The sequence below is a fragment of the Aquila chrysaetos genome, chromosome 4 (genome assembly GCF_900496995.4).
Source record: "Aquila chrysaetos chrysaetos chromosome 4, bAquChr1.4, whole genome shotgun sequence".
Taxonomy (NCBI): Eukaryota; Metazoa; Chordata; class Aves; order Accipitriformes; family Accipitridae; genus Aquila; species Aquila chrysaetos.
Window position 1 is genome coordinate 2,619,398 of NC_044007.1, and position 22,747 is coordinate 2,642,144.

Sequence of the window (22,747 nt, forward strand, 5' to 3'; positions counted from 1 at the left end):
GGGAATACAGGCACACAGCTCCAGGATTTTTTTGCACTGAAAATACTCAGTTGACTGTCATCTGTGGATACCTAACCAATTACTGCAACAATCAAAGAAATTAAATATATTATCTTGGTTAAGGGAAAAAAAAAAGCCAACAGCTGCTACTTCGAGAGGGAAAAAAAAATAATAATCCTGGAACAAATTTCTTAGACTCCTGTAGGGCTCTCTTTTACAGCAACTATCCTAGGCATAAAAAAAGAAATGTTTCCTGCCCTGGGTAGAAGGGCATATCAGCCCTCCAGCTTCACTCTTACGTCATTTAATGCCTATTGCCTGGATTAATAGGCATCTCAGTCGAAAATACTTTTTGGAGCAGAACTTGGCTGCAGCTGCTTTCCTTTCTGGGGATCCCCTACGGTGCTCTATAAAGCAGCAGATTAAATACTGATGGAGCAGTGCTGGGAAATAGCAATTGTAGCCGTGGTGATTGTTCACACTTATGCCTGGACATTAGATCTTGGCATCTGAGTGAAAGAATATTAGTTGAGACACTGGGGTCATGCTTTGGTATACCAGGATTCATATTCAGAAGCTATATATACAGCAGCAAACACCTTCACAATGCTAAAGGTACATTAATTATACTTTCTGTGACAGTCTATAGTCTTGGTAGAGATATACACACTGGTGATACATCCTAGCCTTGAAAATCCAGGTGTTCATTCGATTTATTAATGGCAGAATGGTTTCTCTTTAAACATAACCATTTTAGGATATAATAAGGGCTTTGGATCAGCACTGATTCTCTTCATTTCCCTGCAGATACCTAGCAAACTCTTATTTGTTTATAGAGACAGGTTTGGGTGAGAAGGTTTTGGAGAAAAAAATGCCAAACTGTCTTTCTTCCCTTGCTCCCCATCCAAAGCCACTGGGGATAGGAGCTTTTCAAGTATGGGCAGCATTCGTTAATCATTGATTTTTGTGAAGCACAAAAAGCCCAGCTGGCAGTAACTTGAGCACGGGCAAACCGCTTGCTGTGTGTACCCATGCCCTCCCATCCCAGGAACTGAGTCCCATGCTGCGTGACCCATAGGTTGATGAGAAGCAGCATCTTTCTCTCGTTATACCAAAGCTGAAGTCAGCCTAGGGATGCTGCCTAGCATGAATTATGCTGCTGGCCTTCCTCTGAGGTGCTGCGCTGATGTATGCCGTGGTCTGCCTTGCAGAGGGGCCAGGATCGTTATGCCTAGAATTGCACTTCCAGCTGGGTCCGGGGATGGAGGTGAGCAGATTCTGTGCTCTTTGCTGCATCTAGCCTTGACCAGGCATGTTTAGTTCTCCGCTCATCACTTGCATTGTGGCTGGTACCTGGCTATTAACTATCAGCACCATCAGCCTGAGGTAGCACGAGGTAGTCTTGCTGTGATCGATGCATGGGGGGGTTAACAGGAGTTTCCAGACATACTCACATCCCTGGTCTAGCAAGTCCTTCCTACTGCCAGCTCTGTGTGCAATCAGAGCCCAGAATAATGCTCCAAAGGGCACTCCAGTAAAGATACTGGGATAAAATTGCCTGACACAGGTCACCCCTATTTTCTTGCAACTAGTACCACAGAGTGGTTCTTAAAACACTGCGGCATCCTGGGTTTGGACAGTAACCTTAAACTCCCTGGGGACAGAAATGTCCTAAGAAGACACAGCCCCGTGTGTTTTCCCTCAAGCTGAGAGGGGCCAGAAGATGTTCTCTGCCTCTTCCAAACCACTATCATCACCTCTTACATGGGAAGGCCACCAATCCCTACCTGCTGCCATCTCAGGAACGAGCAGTTTGAGACCAAGTAGCTGTCGGGGAGAGGAATATGATAGTTTATGTGAATCTGAGAGCAGATCTAATGCTAAACCCAGGCTTGCTAATGCCTTATGTCAGCCTTGCCTGCTTTCAAGTAGGTAGAGGGAATAGAGCAAAGGCTGCTTGCACTCTGTTACTTGAATCTGACTAACACTGCCAGAGCTGGATCTGGTGGACTGCTGACAAAAATGTAACTCCACAGGTCTCCGACATCTTTAAACACCTATCCCTGTTTCCCTAGAGGAAATCGGGATCTGGGGCCCGTAGGGATGATGTGAAATGGCAGTGGAGGCATCCCAGAGGATGTGCAGCCGGAGGCTCGTAAGTGAAAGAAGTAGAGAAAAGTTGTGATGTTGGATGGAAACGTAATTCTCAGGGATGTAGTAAGCTTGCCTAAACAGCTTTTCACCCTGTTTCTGTTCACTCAGCTGAGGTCAGTCCCCTGCACCCCCACAAAAACTGGGAGCTCCTCCTGGCCATCCCACTCCAGTAGCGTCAGTCTGCTCCTCCCTGGAGCAACTGGGAGGAGATGTCAGGTTTCAAAGTGCATCCTCAGGATAATAGCACGATTGCTGTTTGACTTCTAAATTATGTATCACCCCCCCTCAGCACACACTCCCAGCCGGTGTCTCTCTCGGAGCTGTACAAGGGCAGCGTCAGCTCCGAGCTTGTCGTCAGCCTGGAGCAGTTTAAGGGGAGATGGTCCTACCTCTCTTGGTGCTTCAGTTGTTTTAAAAATGAAGTCAGCTAGGTCAGAAAATTGAAAGCCATCACTCTGATGGCTTTCAGGCAAAGGAGAAATAGGGACCAGGACTGGTAACCCCTCAGTTGAGGGAAGATGACCTCAGGGTGGTGTGGACAGGGGAGGATCGGCTGGGGTGGGGAGGGGGAATTTTTTAAACCACTCAAAGCAGTCTTACTTATTGTATCTCAAGCCATGTCCATCTGGCTTTTGAGACAAAAAAGGGTTTCTTTTTGCACAAATAGCTTTATTGAGTCTCTGTTGGGCTGTGGTCTAGCTCTGCCAGGATTATATTGGCTTTTCTGCAGCACAATCAATACAATTCTTTCCAGTTTAATTTATAATTTTTGGTCAGGTGAGAAAGTGGGAAGGTCCAAAAAGAAGCTGAGCAGTGAAGTAGGAGAGTCACATTGCTTTTACGCTAGCTCACTGATGTCCATTTTTCATGTGGATTATGACCTGTGGTCCCTTGACACAGCAAGACTGTGCTGGTTCAAAGCATGGTGTGACTTACCATGTGCCTCCCTAGAAAAAAGGTCTTCCCTTCTTGTGGTGCATGCCCTGTAAGTGGTATAGGCAGGGCTGAAGCCGAACTTATCTCCAGGGAGGGATGCAGAACTGGAGAAGGGAATTTAGTGAAGCTCCATTAATGTGCATGACAAATGCCTGACCTGAGGGGACGGACTGCAGCAAGTGACCTTTCCGACATCAGACCTCCTTCAGCACAGTTTGAATTATTCTGTGATCCTTGCAGAAAGGACCCTGGGATGTGTCATTATAGATTCAAAATGGCTATTAAAGCCATCTGCCCTGGGCCTGACCTGGTTTGCTTTCTGATGCCAAATAGGTATCACGATAATTTCTGGAAGATGGGGAGCACTGCCTTTACATACACAGACACATGCAAAACCTCTTCCCAAATATCTAACCCACATTCATTTTCTCCTTGGACTCTCCTTTGAGTTGATCTTTCCAAAACACTGACCCAGTGACCCCATTCCCCCCCCCCCCCCCCAGCCCTGCCCCCGGTAGGCCTCCAATTAAATCCAAAATTGCCTCTGTACAAAAGCAGCTCTGTCAGCTCCATTCAGAGAGGAACAAGTGGCCTGAATAGCTTCAGGCGCATTGGAAACCGAGAAACAGTGTGGTCTTGTGTTAAAGTTGAATGGTGGTGAGGGGGGTGGTTGGAGGTTGAGGGGGAGCGTTGAATCAGTTAAAGTAATTATTGAGTCATTCGGGAGGCTGGGGAAGGAGGAGGATTCTTCCTAAACAAAGCCCTGCAACAGAAACATAAGACATTTCACCCCTTAAGGAGGTCTTGGGCAGAAGAGGAAAGTATCAGGTATAAAGCAGCAATTTGTAGAAGTCAGAGCTATTGTGATGCTCTGGCCTCTTGTTCCTCTTTCAAGATGGTCGATGTTGGACTTAGTTCTTCTTCACTTCTCTATTCAATTCAGAGAGTCCGAAGGTCTAATTCACTTCTTCTGGTACAGGGGTACAGCTGCGCATGTTTGCATATATCATGTAGACAAAGGATTTGATTGCTTTGTATGTTCTGGAGTCATCTAGATGGTGAACCCAGAGAAATACTGTCAGGGTCATTACAGAAAGACCTCTATCATTTGTCTGACAGTTAATACTAATCTGTCAGCCTCCTAAGCAAAGTACGTTGGGTGTCGTCCAAACCTTAAAAACTGTTCCCATCAACTCAGCAGGAAGACCACATCCATGTACCTGTCAGTGCTATCCATCAGAAACTAACCCACAGCGAGAGGAACAGAGAAGACAACAATTTGTAAGGCCAGGAGAGAAACTCTCCAGCAGGCAAGTGAGGCAGCAGTCCAAAAGCAGCAGTGGCTTTCTACAGAGGTTCCTCTGCTGCTGCAGGGGATATGCATCTCTCCCAGAGCAGGCTGTGATTCAGGGGTAGGAAAATAGGCTCTGTTACTCTGTCACAAAGAGTGGTATCCCGGTAGCATTACATCCACTACAGCATGCCTCCCTTTCCTACTAGGAATCATAGAATCATAGAATCATTTAGGTTGGAAAAGACCTTCAAGATCATCGAGTCCAACCATTAACCATGCCCACTAAACCGTGTCCTGAAGTACCCTGTCCACTCGCTTTTTGAATATCTCCAGGGATGGTGACTCAACCACTTCCCTGGGCAGCCCGTTCCAATGTTTGACAACCTTCTCAGTAAAAAAATTTTTCCTAATACCTAACCTAAGAAGAAGAAGAACCTAAGGAAGAAGATGTCAAGATGTTTTTGGACAAACCTTTAGTGAAGAGTCTCCTGTTGATGCTCTACATATAAAACCAAGGCATGCCTATGAACAAAAGGAGACTGAGAGGACAAGAACTATAGCAACAGCTTATTTTCTCTACTCATTCCAGGCCAGGAAAGACTGCCCAAGTGTTCATTTTCCAGTGTTTTGCCTGTCCACACTGAAATGTGAGTCCCTAGGTAGAAGTTAGTGAGTACTCAACTTCAGGTAATGATCCGATACAATTTGTATTTTTCCCTACTGAGAGATTAGGATTTCAGCACATTTATTAGTTATTTTCACTTATTCAATTATTTGTTCCTTGGTGAATGTAAATTTTTTTTCAACGCCACATTCATTACAAATAGGAAGAGCTATTTGGGATACCATGCTGGTTAGTGATATCGGTCAGAGCAGTCACAGATTGCTGCTTCTGCTCCTTGTTGGGCAGTGTATGACAGTCCTGCTGTCAGAAACACTCTTGTGTGAGGGCAAAAATCGGTACATGTTAATTCTCTTCCCTTCCAGAATCTGTTCTTCCTGCCAGTGAAATAATCACTGTGTTTATTACTATTTATTTGTACTGCAGTAGTTTCCTGAAGCCTGGGTCACTGAACAGAATCTGTGAATCTGTCATGCGCTGTGCTTGTCTAGCATGCAAGAGGTTAATAACAGAGCCTAGAACTCCAGCATAATCAGATATCTGCCTGTTTGTTTGTTTGTTTGTTTGTTTAAATATGAGTAAACATTCATACAAGACCTTAGATTTTTAGGGGTTTGATGAGATTACTTCTTCTCCTCCTTTGGGGTACAAAATCACAGACTTGCAAAGCTCTTCACTAGAAAATACACTAAATACAAGATACATACTTTTCCTCCTAATTGCCAAAGTTAATAATCCCACTAAATTTCAGTGGAAGGTACATCAAACGTGTCCATGCACACAGAGCATAGCAGGGAACTGGCTAAGACCAGAAATAGTTTAGCCTTATAATCAGTCTGTATTTTGCTCGGGTAAGCCACGCTAACATGTCCAAGATGCTCCCAAAGTGTGAGTTGATCTGTACAGGATTTAATGGGGTATCCTTACTACTCTGTGCTGTGCCAATGCAGAAACGCTCTTAGGTTCTTCTGAAATGGTGAGTTTTAGCTACTAAAAATTCCCTCTTGCTCCTCAGTGCAACCTCGGGGCCCTTCTCCAGCTCGACCTTTTCTTCCTCCTATGGCATTTGCTCTGCTCCTCAGATTCATCTCTACAGCTCGGAGTTGATGCCTCCTCTCTCGCAACAACAAAACATGCTACTACAACCTGCTGAGTCACAGTTTGGCGCAGCCAAAGACAATATCATCTCCTAGCAACGGTGAGACGATGCTAATGGGATTCTTGCACGTGCAGAGCTGCAATGGAAAACATGTGCAAAGGCTGCCGGGGCAGGTTTCAATTCTGGATCTCACGCTATACCTTGCTCACCAGGGGCAGTGGTCATGGTAAGATGAGGTTTTTTAAGCAGAGCTTCTCCTGGTCCATCCTGTGACCAGAATTGCCATGAATGACAATGCCAAGACAGCAAATAAATCCTGGCTAAATGCACCACCACGAGAAAACAGCAACAGGGCTCAAGCTGAGTTCTGTCTCAAAGGGAAGTTGCTTTATGCCCATCTTACAACAGGCAATTAGTCATAGACTGTTAATGACTTGGCTGGCCTTTGTGGGAACTACTCCCAGGTGGAATCAGAATCGCTGGAGCCTGACTCATAGACGCTGTCCTAACAGAAATATTTTGTACCTCAAGGCCTGAAAAGGCCCATTACCTTGAAGCTGAGTTTGCATTCACTGCAGCTTTTGAAGCACATGCTTACTGCTATAGTGAGACCTTGCAGGTGCTTAAGTAGCTGTGAAAGAAGTGTGGCCTCTTCTTTAGGCTGCCAAGCTGGAATGAGAAAGCTCTGAGCATTTTCTGCCCCACAAAAACTGTGGTCACGTTGTTCATTGCTTGCCTTTGGCAAAGAAGAGGCAAAATAGGGTTCATGTCTCATAAGCACTATGATTTCAGCGAGAGCTTGGTGCTCTAAATTAGTCAGGGAGATGGCCCTATGTATTTGTAAAGTACCCGATGAAATGGGGTACAGTTTTAGCCACAGCTTTTAAGCCCTTCCATGATATTTTTTTGAAGTCTTTCCTTTTACAGCCCTTTCCTCCATCCTCTATAAAAAGAAGGGCAGGTTTACAGCAGTCACTGCAGTTAACAGGGTGGAAGTAGGGCAGAGGAGTAGATACTTCCAATGATGCAAGAGCTGATTAAGGAGTGAGGTTTTTCAGCAGATCGTTCAAGTCATAACTAAAGACACAAGTCACCCTTTTTAAACCCATCCTGGAGCAGTTACTTTAACATTTTCCCAGTTTCACCTCTATTCCTGCTTGGCTCCATGTCCATTTCCCTCTAGTCTGTTACTCCCCTCCTATGAGCTTCATGTTAGTTTCCCGTACCATGTTCAAGATTTGGGGAATGATAAAGAACAGCTTTAGTCTAACAGGATGGAAAAAAATGAAAACACTGCCTTTTTTTTTCCTTTCCTTTCCATCTCTAGCCTTATATCATGATTCTCTTAGTCATATATGAGACGCAGAGGAAGCATGCAAAGTGTGCAGGCTTTGTCAAGATAAATGAAATGCATTATGCCTCTACAAGGTACTAGCTGACTGTATCATTATCAGCAATGGTAATAAAAGATGCAGCTCTCTCACCTTAGGGGGATTTGAGTCACTGACATTTTAATTAACAAGGTTCCTGTCTCCCAGAATCAAGTCTGCATTCTGCACAAACTTCTCCTTGCTGTAATGGGTGGAGATCAGATGTTCTTAGCCCTTCATGACAGCAATGCCATGTGGACATGATATGTCCTCTTGTATATTGCACTGGGGACTGATCTCAAAGCAAAATGAGCAGGAGGAGGTACACCTAGCAGATGATGGTCTTTCCCTTTTTAGGGGCAAAAAACCCAGAAGAAGCAGTTGGCAGAAAGCAGGCTGCTGGCAGCCAGTCCAAGCCAGTCACAAAGAATGGCCGCAAAAACCTTGTGGAGTTTATCAAAATATACAAATCTAGAAATAAAAGAGTTGACAGGCTGTTTTGAAGAGGGAAAACTGCGGGCAGAGCCTGGCACAAAGGTCTGGTAAAGATCATCTAAACGGTTGAATCTGTTCTTCAGGGATTGCAGATGACTGTGCAATACATCCAGAAAGCTCTCTGAAGTCTTCACAGTCTCACAGGACATGAAACAGACTGACCAACATGTGTGTCCTGGCTGTCACAAAGGTCAGGCAGGTGGTACCTCCCCTTTTTCTTCCCTGACATTCAGTTGTAGATGTAAAAAATGGCACAAAAAATGAATGAAACTCACTTTTTTGCTGCCCAAGACAAGGAATAGTGGATCTATGGTGCAAGGAGGAACTGGAGATGGCTGGAACGAACCCAAGGAGAGAAGGAATCAAGGTGGCTTTGTCTCTAATAGAAAAGCCTATAGACAAAGAAAAGAGAGAACATGGGTATTTCCAGCATCCCTGCAGGTAGAGCAGAAAGGTATATGTGGGATTTGTCCAGATGATACCAGGAATCAGGTTATATCCAGCCCCACTACAAACCTGGCTGGCACAACATCTACCAACTAAGATCTTCACCTACCCTTTCCATCAGTGCTGCATTGATAAAATCTGGCATTAGTTCATGTGCTCCAGCACAAATAGGAATTTAGAATGGAAATAATGTCTGTGTGTGTGTGTGTGCGTCTTCTAAACTGTGGTAACTAATCAGAGAAGGGGCAGTAACTTCTCTGTCACTGGGAAATATTAAACTGAGATTGGGTCTAATTCTCCTGCTCAGCCTGAGTTAGGAGACTGTTTCAGAAACTGCTGAGTGAAGCTCTCTGGTCTGCTCCACACAGATGGCAGATCATCATGTTCCCTTCTGGCTTTAAAATGGTTTTGCGTAGTGAAGCCTAGGGGGTCTTCTATTCTCTCTACTGCCCAGCAGCAAGGATCTCCCCTCACTTAGATGTGTTTGGGAAATCAACCAGTACATGAAAGGGAGAAATGTGGTTTCAGTTTTTCAAAACATGAGGGGTTAGATGCATAAAAGTAACTACCTCCCATCCAGGTGTGCAAAAGGCACCTGAACACCTAGAACCATATATAGACCTGGCAGCATATGACAAAGAAAAGGGGGTTTTAAAATGAGGAATTATCTTTTCCTTTTGGAAGTCCTGGGAGAGGGGAACAGAGCACAAAACATCTTTAAAACACCTTTATTTGGTGTACATTAGTAAACCTCTTCAGCCAAAAATTATCCCAGTCTAAAACTATCCCAATTGCTTGAATGCTAGGCACCCCCAAGACTTGCCTGAACATAGCAGAACTATGAACATGAGAGTCCATCCTTCAAGCTCCTGTGTTTTTGAAAGTTAGTCCATGTAGCCATAAGATAGAAGATGACTTCTGCAAACTCCAACTAAGTGTGTTGGTGAGATCTAAGATTGCCCTTAGTCTGCCTCCTGACAGTCACAAAGCCCTTTTGTGACTTTAATATAAACCTGTACAGCTCTTTCCTAACAGCACATTTGCCTCTGGGTATTACCTTGTCTCGACACAATCCATTTTTAAACACCAAAGCTGCCTGTTAGCGCAATGTTGAATTGTGTGTCTGGAAACCAAATGGGTTTTTAAAAACAGAGAAAATTGTATTTACAGTAGCAGTTACTGTATCATCACTATCAAATGAATTTTTCAGATGTGATCTTTTTGAAGAAATGCTTTTCTTTTCCCACCTTCTAGCACAAAGGTCACCTCTTAACTCTGTTTCATCATAGTTCATGTTATAATCCCCTTCAAAATGGTGGTAAGAATAACCTAGTTGTTTACACAACGCCGCCTTTCCTCTCCTAAAACTTAACTTCATCCATCACATTAGAAGACACCAACCTCAGGTTTGTTATTTGAATGCTGCTCCTGAGTACAGAGTTTTGTAGGAGTAACTTGACTTTGCAAATTTGACCATAAGCAGCAAACCATGTTTGATCTTTGAAGACCATTTGGGGTGTTGTGGTGGGTTGACCCTGGCTGGTTGCCAGGTGCCCACCAAAGCCGCTCTATCTCTCCCCTCCTCAGCTGGACAGGGAAGAGAAAATATAACAAAAGGCTCGTGGGTCGAGATAAGGACACGGAGAGATCACTCACCAATTACCGTCATGGGCAAAACACACAACTTGGGGAAAATTAATTAAATTTAATACCAATCAAATCAGAGTAGGATAACGAGAAATAAAAACTAAATCTTAAAACACCTTCCTGCACCCCTCCCTTCTTCCTGGGCTTAACTTCACCCCCGATTTCTCTACTTCCTCCCCCCACCGCAGCACAGGGGTACGGGGAATGGGGGTTGGGGTCAGTTCATCACACGTTGTCTCTGCTGCTCCTTCCTCCTCAGGGGGAGGACTCCTCACTCATCCCCTGCTCCAGCGTGGGGTCCCTCCCACGGGAGACAGTCCTTCACAAACTTCTCCAACGTGAGTCCTTCCCACAGGCTGCAGTTCTTCACTAACTGCTCGAGTGTAGGTCCTTTCCGTGGGCTGCAGTCCTTCAGGCACAGACTGCTCCAGCGTGGGCTCCTCTCTCCATGGGGCCACAAGTCCTGCCAGGATCCTGCTCCAGCGCGGGCTTCCCATGGGGTCACAGCCTCCTTCGGGCATCCCCCTGCTCCGGTGTGGGGTCCTCCCCGGGCTGCAGGTGGAGATCTGCTCCCCCGTGGACCTCCCTGGGCTGCAGGGGGACAGCCTGCCTCACCGTGGTCTTCCCCACGGGCTGCAGGGGAATCTCTGCTCCGGCGCCTGGAGCATCTCCTCCCCCTCCTTCTGCACTGACCTGGGGGTCTGCAGGGCTGTTTCTCTTACATATCTCACTCCTCTCTCCAGCTGCTGCTGTGCAGCATTTTTTTTCCCCCCCTTCTTAAATCTGTTATCCCAGAGGCGCTACCACTGTCACTAACAGGCTCAGCCTTGGCGGGTCCATCTTGGAGCCAGCTGGCATTGGTTTTATAGGACATAGGGGAAGCTTCTAGCAGCTTCTCACAGAAGCCACCCCTGTAGCCCCCCCCACTACCAAAACATTGTCACACGAACCCAATACAGGTGGTTTAAGAAAAAAGCATTTGTTGCTTTTGGGACACAACAGGGCAGTCTAACCTCTTTAGCAGAGAAGAGAAAGTCATATGTGGATTTGGTTTTGGCAACCTCTTGTGTACACAGTAGATGTGGCACTTGTGACTTATGGGACCGAGGCACTCCTGGCCTTCCTCCACATGAATATTACCACTAGACATGATGAAAGCACCTAGCCATGTTCAGGCCCAGTTGATGACTGGATACTATGCATTGCCAAATAGACTCTTCCCAAACTTAGATCTAGCCCACTGGCCACAAAGTGACAACCCTGAGGTAGAAGTCTATCTAAAATCCCAAGCAGACACCATAGGGAGGCTGAGAGTATGTGGAAGGTGAGAGCAAAACAGTTTTGACTGTGTCTTTTCCAACTTCATAAACATGTGAAGGAAAATGAACCCAGGTAGAGATCAGAGAGAAGTGGAGACCCTCATTTCTCAAAATACTCTTTTATGTGGTGTCTGGGGTCTATGTATAAATAGAAAACAGAATTGTGCACTGTTGGCATAGCAGCATGTGAAATAAGGGAAAAAAGAATGAAGGCAAATACAGTCATAAAACAGCTTCACAGGTACTTCAGATACTTGGGCTCTGCTTGTATTTCTCGCACTGATCGTGCTAGAGCATGAGGTCACTTGGCTGGTCTTTGTCATGAGACAGAACTTTTTCAACACACAGTTCCTACTAAACCACAGGTGGAAGAAAAAAACTAACAGTGAAAGCTATCTGTCTTCTCAAAAAGTGACAGAAGTACTGGCACAGTGGCTCCCACAATAGCCATATACCCCCAGATAAGATGACAGTACTTAGGAGCTGGTGTCTCAAGGTGAATGGAAACTTAGTTGAAGAAACAAGGGGAGGGGACCTGGTGAATATGTCACTAACAGAAAAATCTGCTGGGGATTCCCTCCTTCCCCAATAAAACATTCAGAGATGTGGGGTACCTTTGTAACTCCACAGAATCATCGTATCTATCACCTGCATCATCCAGTGCTTTCTGCATTGAACCAAATAACTTGTAGTTAAGCTAAAGCCTGCCTTTCAAAAAGACAGGCAGCTTTCACTTACAGCTTTTGAGCAATGGAAAATCTACGACTTCCCTTGGGAAGCTGCCGTAGCAGTTAATTAATTTTGCTGTTAAAAAATGTTTGCCATAGTTCCAGCTTGAATTTGTCTACGTTGCTCGAAGGAAGAATCTTCATCAAGACTGTTAGCAATTTCTGGTACTTACACTCTACCTTCATAAGATCTTCTTCAAACACTTGATAAATATTGGAGAAACCTCACAACATCCCTGTGAGACATAAAAATGTAATTATCTTAGCACGTTACGTGGATGAGAACAAAGGGAGAAAGGAATTAAAATTCTACTCAGCAAAGCTAAGACGTGAATCAAGTGGGATTCCCAGGAAGAAAACCTGGCACCTCAATTCCCTGCTCCATAACAGTGTCTCCTGCATCTGTGCTTCGGAAACAGTCAAGGTTATGTGTCCTTCACAGCACAGAGACAACCCCAAAGGGGATGATCTCTGCAGTGCTGAGCACCCTCAGCTCCAGGAAGAACTGAGGGCACCAAAGAGCAGGCAGGATCGGTCCTTCTTTGCTCTGTACCTAGCAGCTGGCACTAATGCATGTAGAAACACATTTTCCCCCCACGTTGACATGTTTGATAACACAAGATGTTCAGTGGAGAGTCAGGCCTCTCCTTCCCGACCACAGCAAGGAATACAAAAGTTACATTAGAAATACCGGAAATTTCCAAGACATCTCAGTCAGGTACGTAATTCCCTCAAGTCCCTTAACAAAACCTTCACCCCTACTCTCTGTTAACCACTCGGTCAGTGACCGGTACTTTATGTCTCCACAAGCATTTTCTCTACTGCTTAGCCTCCAATGTCACCAGCTCTTCTCAAGTGGGATTATATGACATGGTTGGCTTGATGACCTAGAAGGTCCCTTCCAGCCTTATGTTGTAGTAGAATATTAATGACTCTGCTAATTCAGAGCTGTCTGACCTCCACTCTGTACAGCCACAAGCAAGATGATCTCTCTCTCATTATAGCTGTCGTGTTCTCAAATAACCTCTTCATGTAAAATGCATGCACAGTTTTCTTCTTCTCCTTGCAATAGAGTGATTTCTCTCTACCCAAAAAAGCCAGTCACTGTTCAGATTATCTTCTCTGTAACCATCTGGGAAACATTTTGAAGGTTATTTCCTTTTTATTCCCAGCAACCAACCTAGGTGTATATCTATGAAATCAACAGAGTTCTTTTAGACTGAAATAATTTGACTTATAATCTGGAAGGAATCTAATGTGCTGCATTTATCTCATGTATCTTTCCACCCCAGGTAATGCAAGTAAGGGCTTCATGAGTTAAGTCAGGGAAGGCAAAGAGGTCATTTCTGTTCCCTCAAATAAGGATGGCCCCTACTTGCCCTCAAGACTACACCTGCCTATTTGCCATCTCGGAAGCTTATAAACTCAGCCAAATATACTTTTTAGGTAATGCCAGGTACCTGTGTGCCCACATGTAGCAGAAACATCAGCAAATCACCTGGGGGTCTCCTGCCAGCATTCAAAGGAGTGCCCAAGAGCGTGGAAGCGGGGTGAGATGTGGAGCACACCATATTAACCTTGGTCCAGTGCCACTCCTTCAGAGGAACGTGGATACACCAAGGCTTTTTCATTCACTCGGAGGAGTTTGGAGCAGACCCACAAACTCTCCGTCCCTTAGTAGACTTCTCAGGGTTATTTAAGAGTCTAAGTGATGGAGCAAGCCCATATCATGGATTGTGCAGTCATGTAAAAAGTCTTCCCTTTATCTAAAGGTCTTGTAGGAAATGCATACACAGGATGATGTTATATGGGAGGTTGTAATGATAATAATAATAATAGATTTTTTGCAGACTTCTCAGTAGATTTTTGGAGTATAAACTTTATGCCTTATAGATTCAGGCCTTTAGCCAAAGTTAGGCCAAAAAGAGATGTCAGGGGAGAAGGAATCAAAGACATAGGTTAGTGCAGAAGCAAAAAACTGTCACCTCTACCACACAGCAATATCGGATTGATTCATAATTCAAAATAAGCTGAAAGTCAGATTTAGTCTGACCAAGGACAACAACTATTTGCAATGATACAACACACTGTAAATCTTATGTCAGAGACTGGACAATAGGCAATTTCTTCCCTGGAGCAGTGTTTTGCTGGCACTGGACTCATGTTCATGCTGAGGTTCCCACTTGCAGGTAAAATAACACCCTCACTTCCTTGCAACTTAATATCTGAAGCTTGGGAAAGATTTACCCCTACCAGGCTGGCCATCTGTTAGCCTTCCTCAGCCTCTTCAAACTTCTAAAGATATCAGTAATTTTCCTCCCTGTCTGTCAATTTTATAGAAATAATACTGCCTTTGCATTTCTCTCGTGAAATATTTCTATTACATTATTTTACTTTCTTTGCTGCATTTCATGATTAATATTCTCATTAAAACTTCTTTTACAGGCAGTTCTTTGGCATATTCTGATTTTCTGGAGCTCATTTCTTAAACGTCTCCAGTTCCAAGCTCATGTCTAGTCAACATCTGGTGCTTGCCAATAGTCTACAACTCCTAAAGTCTTATACACACCCAGCAATCTTGCAGCTCATGGGGAAATCTGAAAGGAAACCCAACAGGGAAGCCACATGTCCTGATAGATAGTACTCTACAATGTGCATAAATACTTTTCCCATCCCATGATGCAAGTCTTTTCTAAAGAGGAGACAGACAGATTTTTTTAAAAAATCAGAATATTAAAAAAAATAAATCAGAATTTAAAAAAAAAAAAAAAAAAGAAAAAATCTTAGAGGGCTATCCCTGTTTTCTTGTAATGGTGGAAGCCTGAGCCCTTTCTGTGCCAAAACAGTTAGACCAAGGTTGAGCAGGGGAGAATAGTCTGCAGGGACCAGTTGGACTAATAGAGATGAACGAGTCGGTTAAGTGAAAGGTCTTTTCCATTTCTTACCAACCATGATCGAAGGAACAAAAGCCACTGAAGAACAGGGATCCCTCTTAGGGAAAGACCTGCTTATCAACAGGGAAGTATTGAACACAATATTTTGTTTTAGTGAAATATTTGGCATGTCCTGCAGTGATCAATGCCAGAGCTTTGGAGAGAACGGTAGCAATAGACTATAATTAGCTGCAATAACTCCTTACAATAACAAGTATATTCTGGTTTGAATTATTCATGAACTCTTGTGTTATTTACGGCAATTCCAGCCTTTCTTTTCCTCTGGTAATGTGGGGTGTTTAGGTTTTGGGTATTTCTTTTTTTTTATTTGGCCAGACACAATGTTTTAATTACTAGGCACAGGAATAAATAAATAAATAAATTAGCTTAAGGAAAAGGGGGGAAAAAAAAGGAAGTTTTCAGCAAGAATCAAGTTTTCACTCACAGTGGGGGATTAGGAGGGAGCAACAGGATGTGAATTTCTATGTTGTCCATCAATTACATGTCTTTCTGACAATGCAGTATATGGACCGCCTAATTGGAAGCAAGAAGGGACTGCTTCTTCGGGAAGGACCAGGCTCCTCATCTTTCTGAGCACGATTTCTCACCAAGCAGATGGAGGGTTTTAGCTTTACCTCAAGGTTCCCGGAATGAAGTACCCAAGGAAGCACTTGGCCAATGTTCCGCATCTGATGTCTCTACTCCCAGCAAATTGACCCAACGGCTGGGATTTTTGCCTGTTTATCTCACGAGATGCATTGTTTAGTTAAATTCCAGGTAGCAAAAGTGATGGGGGAGGTATTATGCATTAAAAATTAATTTACATTGGCAGCCCACAATAATGAAGTCCTCTATTCACAGAACAAGTACAGCCAGACACTTACAGGGCTGCCGTTTACTGTTACAAGAGTTTACTGTTGCTCCACCTTCCATCCTTGCCTTTAGGAGACTGTTTACTAGGAGAAGTTGTGGTCTCTGCCTTACTGCAAGGAGTACTACTTGCCTTTTGGCTTTTGGATAAAAGTATCAGTCCTCCAGGAGCAAAGGCTCTGATCCAGCAAATCAGAGAAATAACTTCATTCTCCTTCAAAATCAATGGGTTATGTTATAATCAAACCAAAGCAGCTAGCACATCTGATATGAAGCAGATTGATGTTCATAGCAAAACCTCCTTCCTCCTATCCAATGACCATCATTATTTTGGGGAATCTAAACCAAAGAATCACCCCAATTTATTTCTGCAGATAGCCCTCCAGCAATAAAAAAATTCCTATCAATAAAAGGTCATTTTCATGCCAGATATTTCAAAGGTTTTCTGTACCCAGATTTTACAAACAACTTGCCCTTCACAGTAGCTACCACACAGAGCTGTGCAGAACCGAAATGCTTGCTTTCCAAGGGGTGAAGCAATCCCCACTTTGCATAATACTTCTCACCCCATCCTCTCTGAAGGAAAACTGCCACATATCTCCCTGAAGGAAATGAAAGTAATCTAACATTCATATACTATCTTAACCGATAAGTTGTTGCAAGACTGCTGAAGTACCTGATATCTCAGCTACTGATACATGACATAAAACTGTATGTACTACAAAAGCCAACACGCGCACACATATATATATGCACACATGCGCACACACTCTTATGTATTGCCATTTACCCAGAACAGAGGAAAGGCAGTGATGCTAACACTGATACCCCAAGAGCATTATAGGATATTAAGACTTCTGGACACTTCAGGGTCAAGAAACACCAAAAGATACTTGGTACCAAAAGACCTTTTGCAAACTTGGCTTTGAGGTCTGCCAGCTTCATAGGTGATCTCTGTGTGCCCTAGAGACTGGGAGAGGATAGACAACATGTTCTACTAACAAAGACTGTACCTTGGCTTTAGGATTCATTCAGAAAACAGCTTTCTGGTTGCATAATACTGTCCTGAGACTTGCCACCTTTGGTGGAAAAAAACCATCCCTCAAGGGATCCTTCCAGGTTTTCCTGACATTTAAGAACAGTTGCTTGACTCCTAAAATGTGACAGAAAGGTGAATGTCTGGGGGAGTGAGAGGAGAAGTAAATCACAAGACCACATATTTAGGAGAGATCCCTGTTCTCACCCATGCAGAGGATGTGTGAATCACTGCTGAATGGTCTGCTGAGCTGACTGTGCATCTTTCACCCCAAGTGCTGCATTTCTACATCAGCAGCAACTGGGGCAGAGGACACATTCAATAGCTCCTGAATATAATTAAGTCTAATTGCAAAGTTAATTGTTGAAGAGGAGGGGGGGCAGAAAAACAAACAGTGTGAAACTAAGTGAGGATATCAGAGCTCAGCAACCTGACAACCTCAAGATAAAGCTGAAATTCAGCTTCCCTGCCCCATATTAACTGCATCCCCCTGTGTACGTATGTGTCCATCGCTCCTCGTTTCTCTCACTGGACACCAGTGACTGCCAAACTCCTCTCTCCAAGGAAAGGATTCAGCCCCATTAGCGGCTAAAGCAGGAGATTGAAAATATCTCAGCAGCATTCACCTGAAAACTTGTTCAGGTTGGGACCCAAGGAGAACAAGGCCATCTTGATACTAGGAGAAAATGATTTGACTGCAGGACAAGTCTGACTGTTTGTGGGTTATATTCCCAGCTGATGTTCATTGCTGTAGGTTCATTGACTAGGACAGAGCTATTCTGCTGCTACAGCTGCTAAGATATCTCTTAGATGCTGCTTCATTCAGAAATCAGGCTTGAAGTCTTCCAGAACCTGACCTACTATGAGATTTCAAGGCCTCCAGTCTGAAGGAAAGTCCCTGGGGATATATGTCAAAAGTAGCATGGGGTGGGCTTAGAGACATATGAAGGAATCAAAAAATTCAAGTTTACTGTCGCTGCTGATAGGCACAGGGAAGGGATATCCATCCTTGTGCTTAAGTGTAACATATAACTTTTAGAGATTTGGGTGGAATCCACTGTCTGCTAGCTGTCTGTCCGTGAAGGATCACTGGCAGAGGTGGGATACCAGTCCACCTGGACCTTCTCAGGGACCCAGCCTAGGCTTTGTGGAGGACTTTGGTGCATGCAGATGGTCTTTGGGAGCAAACAGACCCTGGGATCACTGTGCAACACTGCAGGGAGCTGTGCCAGGCAGGGGATGCTGGGAATAAAAGAGTCTGTGATTTGGTAGCACAGACTGAAAGATTGCACTGCACAAATGTCCCCAGATAGTCACTCTTCTCAGATGCAACATTAAATATCAATTTGTAATTGAAGTGAATTTCATGTTATTCAGGGGAATTCCTTCTTCACTTAACATTCCATATAATTTTGATGTTTCCCAATGCAAACTGCCACAAAGGGAGCAGAGAGAAAAAAAGCACATCAGCCGTAGCTTTTTAAAAAAAAAACACAGGAGAGATGAAGGACCAGACCCCTGGAAGATGCACATCAGTCAGATTCTTCCTGTGTTTGAACCATACAGTCAGTCAACATCTCACCTCTGTTGCTTGATGCCAAATAGACTTGCATGTGTCTCTCTGTACAAATAGGATGCTAAGGACTGATGTTGTGACAAACTACTGGGTTTGCCCATCCTCTGGGTTGTTGCAGGAGAAGCAGCACCACTGGGACCTCTCCTGGAGACATTCCTACACACATGCACACCCCAAACCCCAGATCTTTCCAAGTGCCCCTCTTTGCATGGAACAACTGCAATGGGCTCCCAAAAGGCATAGTCATCTCCAAACATATTCTTTGACTGCAGCTCAGTCACACAGCTCAAAGATCACAGAACAAGAAGCGCAGAGCAAGGTCTTCTCCACCAAGGGGAAGGAAACCAACCCCTTTTTTGCTTACCACGTACAAGCAACAATCACAAGATTGTTGTACCGGCAACAGGGATGCCAGGGATTTGCATTGGGAAACATGTAAAAAGGCCAGGCGATTTTGTTGGGGAAGAGGGTTCTTTGTTTCTCCCCTAGCTGTTATTTTTTCTGTCATTTTAGTATAATCTCCAGGGAAGCGGGGTAGGGGGATGAAGGAAATCCAGCTGTTGCCATGGCAGCCTCTAGCTGGCCATCTCCCGCATCACTCGAGTTGCACAGTGCTTTTTCCCTCCAGTGCCAGCTCCTGGTTTCAGAGCAGAGGAGTTTTCCTACTGGGGATGGCAGGGAGGGTGTGTGCAAAGCAGTAAAGAGGAGGGACCAGCAGTCAGCATCGGATGGGAAGAGGTGGCCTGGGAGAAGGAAGGATGGCGTGAGAGTGGGTGAGGACAGACCATCAGGAGTGAAGGTGAATGCAGTGATGGATGGAAAGGCAGAAACAGAATTAGGCATTTAAAGCCAGAAACAGAATTAGCTTGGTGGAGACCCCAGGCAGAGAGAGAGGTGTGCTTATCACCTAGAAACTAGTCTAATTTGTGCTGACACTTGCCCAAAACTGGTGGAGCTTCCCCCGACATAAGAGCCTCTTAAAAAATACTCCACTACTTTCCCCCTAAACTCATCTCTGGCTTCTGCCACAAATAGCAGCCCCACTCTCTGAGTTCAGGCTCTAAGTTTAGTCTCTGTCATGCTTAGATCTTAATGCAGCCCAGACGTTAAAAATTCATGTTCTGGCACTTCCCATTTTCACAAGGGCCTGTTCGAACTAATGACGTTGCCTCAGCGAGTACTTCATAAGTTAATCATATGCTATTGCTTCTCACTTCTCTGAAGGTGGAAGCGGAGAATTCTTACTCACAAAGTTTCAGCATTCGCAGGTCCCCTTGAAGACAATCTTCCATGCCTCCACAGGATTTAACTACTTGCTGAACTCTTCAGGCAGGAAAAAGGAGGAAGGAGCTCGTAGGAGCGTTCCTGGGAACCAAGTGACAAAGACTAACAAGGAAGCTTCTACTGTCCTTAGTACTAAACGGACAAGCACACTTAAAGGCATGGAAGGTTAAAATTCATGGCCTCCCCTATAGCTGGCTTTATGCAGCTGTGGAGGGGCCACTAAGAATTAGCTCTATCCACCACAGGAAGCCCTCAAAAACTCAGGTTTTCTCTGAAAAAAACCCCTACAAGCTACAAAACTACACTGTGCCATATTAAGAGAGCAAGAGGAATGATGGGATGTTTAAAAATCTTAGGGCTGGGCCACAGCAATGAATTTTTTAGCTAAAAATGCCTTGATGGCCCTAAACGGACCACATTTAACACTGCTAAGGAAAACCTGACCTGATGGATAGCGTTCATCTATGCAAGAGCAAGACTGACCAAGCAGGCACTTGAGAAAGCTTCTGATACCACTTCAAGAATTGTCAGCCCAGCCCATAACCAATCTCCAAAGCTCCAGTTCATTCATTTTTAACTACAGTGGGGGCTTTTGAACATAGTAACGGAGGCAATCACTTAGAGACTGAATGGATGTGAACCCAGTGGAAAGACAAGCGATCGGTAAAGAGCTTCCTTTTGTGCAGGGTCATCTTTGCACGTAACAGGAGGGGAAAGCATTAGTTCAAGAGTCAGGAACACTGAAGTAGGAAAGGACTTGCAGGTCCCATCTAATATGTGCTTCCAGTCCAGGGAAAGATTTATTTCATCCTGTCTAAACAATTCAGGTAATGGCCCATGCTTAAAAAGCCCATTGCATCCTCCCTTATTTTTCACTGTCAGCAACATAACTCCTTCAACCTCCTAACGAAGCTTAGAGATCCACCCTGTCTTTGGACAATGGAAACCCTTTAACTCATCTATTTCATCCTTACTCTTGCTTCGCAGTCCCAGAATATTTTCTCCTAACAGTCCCAGCTTTGTTCAAACTCTGATGTCTGGTGGCTCCAGCGTAGAGATGGGCAGGTACTTGTGTATGCTGTTCTCAGGCTATGGCTGAGATCAAGGTGCACACGGGATATCAGATGGTCTAAGCAGGTTACACAGCTTCCTCACAGACAGGACAGGTCAGAGTTTTATTTATCTTTCCCCAGGTACCAAGAAAATGCAATGGTACCTCCTCTTTCCCTGCCCAATTCAAGTTCCAAATGAAGCCTTCAGTCCCTTGCTCCTCTCTCTCCTCCTTCTCCACCCCAGGTTGCCACTTTCCACCAAACTTTATGCATGGTATTTTCTAGGGTAATTTTTTCACCTAATACCAAAGCTACAGATCTCACTGCACTGGGATCCTTTTATATTGCCACTCTAACTCCTGCATCTCTTTAATCCTCCCGAGCATCATCCAGCTACCTCTCCTTTTTTCGAAAGTGCATGTGTCTCTGCAGAGGCCAGCATCTTGCAGTATCTTCACTCAGCTGGAAGTCTCCAGCATAGAAAATTAGCACCACCAATTATTCTAATACCCCTAAGCCCTTCTAATCCCACTGATGCTCTGTTTCAGCCTCCTCAAGCTGAAGGCAATCCACTGATTGTTTCTTCAGCTCAGCAATGAGCATGGGGCTTAGGAGGAATAGAGCAGCTTGCTTCTGTCTTCCTGGGCTTGTTATTGCATATCTTTTGTCTTCACAGTCACGAAAGGCCACTGATGAGTGTAACCATAGGGAAAAGCCCAGATCAGAGAAGAGTCCGCAGTCAGAGTGCGAAGGAGTGGGTCAGAGGTTCATTTAAATCAATGGCCACATACAGTAGTTGCATAAATCTAAAACTATACCAACGTAGGGATGTGTCGTGGTGTGATTTGAGAGGCAAAAATGAACGTTATCAGCGATAAAAGAGGATAGAGATGCTGTGAAATGAGAGATGTTTCTGAATGGCTATTCAGGAATGAAACACTGTCCTAAATGCGGTAAGGAAGTCTTTCTCTTCACAGCAATTGTTTAAAGCATTGGGACACCCCTACAACCTGCATTAGGACAGGAGAGACAGTTTTGATTCTCCACTTCTCTAAGCATGAAATAGAGCCAGGTTAAACACCCAACTCTTTCTAAAGCAATTGGGGAGAATTAAAAAAAATAAATAAAAAGGAGATAAATAGCATTTAGCATGCACGTGTTGGGCAGGAAGGTCCACAACGGACAGTCATCACAAAAGCGGATTTATCTCTGAAGGGACAAACTATTCAGACTTCAGTGCAGAGCATCCCAGTGACCCCCAGGCGAGGACAACGGGACACTGTCTGGCCTGGCAGCATTAGGAATTCCAGCCTTCCATGACGTTTGTCCTCTCCTTGCCCTTTGGAGGCAGGTGCAGTCACAGCTCCTCTCCCCCGGGATGGTTACATGCTGGTACGTCCTTTGCTGTGCCAGAGGAGGTCAAGATCTGTAATTTTCCATTACTGCTGCTTATCAAATGTCAGCATTCTGGCAACCTTCAAGAGCGTCTGTTCCCCTTGTCACCACTGGGACCTAAAAAAGCTGTCTTCCTCATTCCCTGTTCAGAATTTACATGAGGGACTCAAACCTTGAGAGACTTGTAGGCAAAAAGGGAAGTATCAAATCTCTTGTCTGTGCCACCCCTTGTTCTCCATCCAGTCTGACACCTTTTTCCGTTCTTCATCCAGGACGCCTATTTCTTGCAAGTGGTCAATACTGAAGAAATTGCTTTTAAAGTTTCAAAGGATCCTTAGCATCCTTGGAGGCTTTAAAGCATGACAATTACTGTGGCAGGAGACACAAGAGATTTGGGGCTGCTTTCACAGATCGAGGCATACATCAGCTTAAAAGTGATCCCCTCTCTGCAGAGAGAATGAGGAGACCTGCTACGTCCTAAAGAAAAGAG

The 22,747-nt window shown here is 44.5% G+C and overlaps 1 protein-coding gene across 13 annotated transcripts in view; it reads right to left on the reverse strand.

Annotated features, from left to right (window-relative positions):
* ADGRB1 (adhesion G protein-coupled receptor B1) overlaps positions 1 to 22,747 on the reverse strand; it is a 285,424-nt gene that overhangs the window by 238,624 nt on the left and 24,053 nt on the right. The window contains exon 1 of one of the 13 annotated variants that reach the window (XM_030011696.1): positions 8,246 to 8,266. The exons of the other annotated variants lie outside the window; for them this stretch is intronic. The gene's annotated coding sequence lies outside the window, so the exon portion shown is untranslated. Of the gene's footprint in view, positions 1 to 8,245; positions 8,267 to 22,747 lie in introns of those variants that run through there. 13 annotated transcript variants of the gene reach the window in all.